The sequence below is a fragment of the Silene latifolia genome, chromosome 1, assembly GCF_048544455.1.
Source record: "Silene latifolia isolate original U9 population chromosome 1, ASM4854445v1, whole genome shotgun sequence".
Classification (NCBI taxonomy): Eukaryota; Viridiplantae; Streptophyta; class Magnoliopsida; order Caryophyllales; family Caryophyllaceae; genus Silene; species Silene latifolia.
In genome coordinates, this window is record NC_133526.1 from 158,177,803 (window position 1) to 158,182,575 (window position 4,773).

At 38.4% G+C, this 4,773-nt stretch overlaps 1 non-coding gene across 1 annotated transcript; it reads right to left on the reverse strand.

Moving 5' to 3' along the window:
• Positions 1–715: 715 nt before the first annotated feature.
• On the reverse strand, positions 716–822 carry LOC141619761 (small nucleolar RNA R71). The gene has a single exon (XR_012531800.1). It is a non-coding gene; the product is annotated as a small nucleolar RNA R71 (small nucleolar RNA).
• Between the last annotated feature and the right edge of the window lie 3,951 nt (positions 823–4,773).

Genomic DNA, 4,773 nt, shown 5'->3' on the forward strand with positions numbered 1-4,773 from the left:
GGACCGACCAAAAATGGCGCCGTTGCCGGGGACGGTGTTAACTTGATTTGATTTTCTTTTATTGTTATTAGGTGTGTCTTTCTTTGCCTTGGGGAAGTAAAACTCCTCAAGGTTTGTTCTAATTGTTTTCGAGTTGTTTGATATTTTGCATGTCTAGAAGATCACAAGGTAACTTGTTACCCATTGATCACGAAATTGAAAGGACTTTGACAACCAATAGAAGACTTGCTAGAAATACTTTGAGAGGTATTGGTGAGGTTGTAGATATTCAACCAAATACTATTGAGTTCATCAACCCTTTTGCAAGAGAAGGTGAGGAGAACCCAACACAAAATCAACCCACAATGCCTAAGTTTTCATCACATTCCGTACCAACCGAGGAGAACCTACCCAATGGTACTCCCACACCACAACACTTACCGGAAATTTCATTGCGAAATCCGCATTTATCTAATTAGTCGAAAAAAGCCAATTTGGGGGGATGCCTAGTGAAGACCCACATTCTCACATGGAGACTTTTTGTGACTATCGTGATGCGATTTCACAAACCGGAGTGACTCAAGACCAAATTCGATGGGTCTTATTTCCTTTTTCCCTAATTGGTACCGCGAAACAATGGTTGAAGAGCCTTGATAAGGCTACTATTGGAATTGACTCTTGGAAGAAGTTGGCTCTAGCTTTCTACAAAAAATTCTACCCTCCGGAAAAGACTAACATGCTAAGAGCTCAAATTACGGGTTTTAAGCAAAGGGACGAAAAATCTTTGTATGAAGCTTGAGAGCGATTCAAAGGAACTTGTCGCTCATTTCCTCATCATGGACTTAGCGAGTGGTTCTTGGTACAACAATTTTGGAATGGACTTTATGAAGATTCCCGAAACATTCTCAACATGGGATCAAATGGTATGTTCACCGAAGTTGACGATAATCAAACTTGGAACAAGATTGAGGAAATGGCGGTCCATAATTCACAATATAGTAGACCTCACAAGGCTACTAGAGGAGGAAAGCATGAAGTGGATTCTATTACTCAATTGGGTGCTCAACTTAGCGCTCATATTGATACCATCAACTTGAAGTTTGAAAAGGCTATGGCTAAGCTTGAAGAAGCCTCAAAATCACCAAAGCAACATGTTAATGCCATGGTAGCATCTTCATTAATCCCAAGTAGGATATGTGAGAATTGTGGAACTTTGGGACATGACCAAAGTGAATGTAGGGGAACAAATGAGCAAATGAATGCCTTTCAAACATACAAAAGTGGTACCCCTTATTCCAACTATTACAATGAAAACACCAAATTTCATCCAAATCTCTCATACAAAAGCCAAAATGTTCAAAACCCTCAACCAACATACACCCCACCTCCGATGAGAAACTAAAATCAAAGACCCTTTTACAACCAAAACCAAGGTTATCAAAATCAAACTCCATATAATCAACAAAATGACCAAGGTTTTGATGTTCAAAAAGCGGTCCTCCAAATGCAAAAGAATCAAAAAGAATTTTTCACTCAAATGCAAAAAGATAGCTAAGCAAAAGGCATCACCATCAACAACATCCTAGCCCACACAAAAATGTTGGAAACTCAAATGACCCAACTAGCATCTTCAAGCTCTCAAAGACAAAAGGGGCAATTACCACCTCAAAGTAATCCCCCAAGACATGAAACGGTTAGTGCCATTCACTTGAGGAGTGGTACAAGATATGAAGGGCCAAAGAAGCAAGTTGAGGATGAAGTTTTAGAGGCTAGTGACAAGGAAAGAGTTGTGCAAAACTCTAAGGAAGAAGAACCCACAAATCAAGAAGTTTCAAAGAAAAATGAAGAAAAGGCCAAAGAGAAGGAGCCCATCGTGATTAGACTTCCATTCTCGAGTCGTCAAGCTAAGCCTAAGTTTGATGACCAACTTGGGAAATTCATGGAAATTGTGAAGAATTTAGAAGTCTCGATTCCTTTCACGGAATTGAACAATCACGTTCCGGCCTATGCAAAGTACATGAAGGACATCCTTACGAAGAAGAAATCAATCCGGAAGCTTGAGACTATCGCCTTCACTAAAGTGAGTAGTGCCATCCTTCAAGGGAGTTCACCTCCAAAACTCAAGGATCCGGGAAGTTTCTTCATTCCGTGCACTATTGGTGACACTACAATCAACAAAGCTTTATGTGACCTTGGGGCAAGTGTTAGTGTCATGCCATATTCGGTTAGCAAGAGGCTAGGAATGGGAGAACTCAAATGTACCAACATCACACTTCAAATGGCGGATAGATCAACTAAGACACCTTTAGGGGTATGGGAAGATGTTCCCGTGAGAATTGGAAAATTCTTCATCCCGGTGGATTTCGTTATTGTTGACATGGAAGAAGACTCCAACATTCCTATTATCTTAGGAAACCTTTCTTACACACCGCGGGAGCGGTGATCGATGTGAAGCATGGAGAGCTCACCCTTGAAGTGGGAGATGAAACCATTACTTTCAATCTTGACAAGACCATGAGAGCTCCCCGATTGCATGAGCCATGTTTTATGGTTGATCACTATAGCCGGAAGGATGATAGGAAGAAGTTGGAATTTCAATGGAAAAAGAAAGTGGATGATGCTCCATCAAAAGAACAAGGAAATAGCAACAATGAGAGCTTGAAAATCTCACCCATGACAAGTGAAGAAGATGGCCCCATTGGCCAAGACAAGAAAGAAGGAGAGTTGTCTCTATCAACTCAAGAAATTTTTAGTGATCAAGTAGACGAAGTTTGCGGTCTTTGGGATGATGAGTTTGAAGGGATATTCAATCCCTATATTGGTAATGCTATGAACCAAGACCATCATGGAGAACAACAAGTGCAAAGATCTATTGAGGACCTTTATCATGATACTGAGCAAGCTTTCGACTACTTGTTCAAGGTGTTGAGTAACATCAACAACACCTTGAACATGCCCCATTGACATCTCACATTGGAATGAGAGTTTGGTGGAGTCCTCCCTAAACCACCATTTGTAAATATTCTAACTCCCTAACTTGCATTTCAATTATTACATTGCATTTTTGACATTTTTGGATTTATATTTTTGTGCCTTGATCAAGATATTCATCATTTTGAGAGAAGTGAGGGAGGGACTTATGATTTTATTGATGTGTAGTGCTTTACCTTAGTGTGGGGGTAGCAATTGCCTAGGCTATTCATGCCTTTGTAGTGCCCCTGTAACACCCGCGAATTTTTCTTTTTGACAATTAAAATTTATTTAACCGTTTAATTGATTTATTTTATATTTTTAAATTATTTAATTTAATTAATTCATTTTAAAACATAATTTTTATTAAAGCTATAATTTCAAGGCTTAATTTATATAAAAATAAATATTTTGTCGGATAGTATTAATAGGGATAATAATAGTAATTTTCCGTCTTAAATTATAAGTGTATTTCCGTCTAGCAAGATCGTTGCATTTCTATTATAAAGTTGACTCTTTTCGAACCAACCCGATTCCGACAACACATCACATCCACCTAACATCCTACACTCTATTTTTAAAATATCTCACTTATATATATTTATCTTTTATTACTATATATTATTACTATCACAATTATTATTATTATTATTATTATTATTATTATTATTATTATTATTATTATTATTATTATTATTATTATTATTATTATTATTATTATTATTATTATTATTATTATTATTATTATTATTATTATTATGATTATTATTAATGATAATTGGTGTGTGTGGTTATAAAGACCCGACCCCACCCCCTCTCATCCCTCCTTCTTCATTTCTTCACGCTGCACCAAACGAACAGCAGCAGGAACAACAAAAACACAGTGAACCCCATACTCCATTTCCGTCTCATCCAACCTCAGATCCCGCCTCCATTCTCAACCAAATTCGATAAATTTTACACCAATAGCTTCCTCATCTCGTCCTCCTTCTTTATATGTAAAAAAGAGCCAAGCTTTCGTCCTATTTCAATTCGGCCGTCTTACAAAGGATTCGGATTTTGGGTTAATTTCTTCTGTTTTTAGGTTTAAGATCATCCTTGGGCGATTCCTTGGACTTTCAGAGATAAAAAAAAAAAAGGTAACGGTGATAGGTTACTCGACAAACGTGTCGAAATTTCTGTCTTACATGTCGTTTCCGTGTTCTTATTTAATAAAGTTTAATTCTTTACCCTTTTTATTTTTTGTATGGTAAATGTGTCTCGTTTTGATGCCTGAATGGAACGGCATCGTCCTCTCTGTTTCTCGACCGTCGAAATATTGGTCGCGAATTTGTTGTTGTGCAATTTTAGTAGTCGAGATAGTGGTTGTGGATTCCTATCACGGTGCTGGTAGGGTCCGTTTTGATGATTTTAGCTGAGTTTTTCCGTCTCAATGATGGGTAAATTGGCCTGTTTCCCTGGTGGTCTTGAGTGTCGTTGGGTTAGCTTTGTTTATTCAGCCGAGAAAGGGGTGTTTACAGTCTGTCCGTGTGCCCTGTTACGGCCTGCACTTCGGCCTGTCCTTGGCGGGTCTGGTGGGCTGTTTTGGGACTTTGTTTGTTCTTTGGTTTTAGGACGATAAAATGTCATTTTGTAGGACGGGTTTTCTGAGTGGTTCTGGTTGTCTTTTGGGACTGTCTATGTTTGCTTATCTCACTCGTATTTCCATCTTAATCTCGCCTCAAGTGTTGTCTTAAAGTGGGTTGAAGTGGACTGTTTGGGTGTCATTGTTGGAGCCGTGATAGACGGACTTCGTTCTGTTTTGTGGGACTGTTTCGGTGCTAT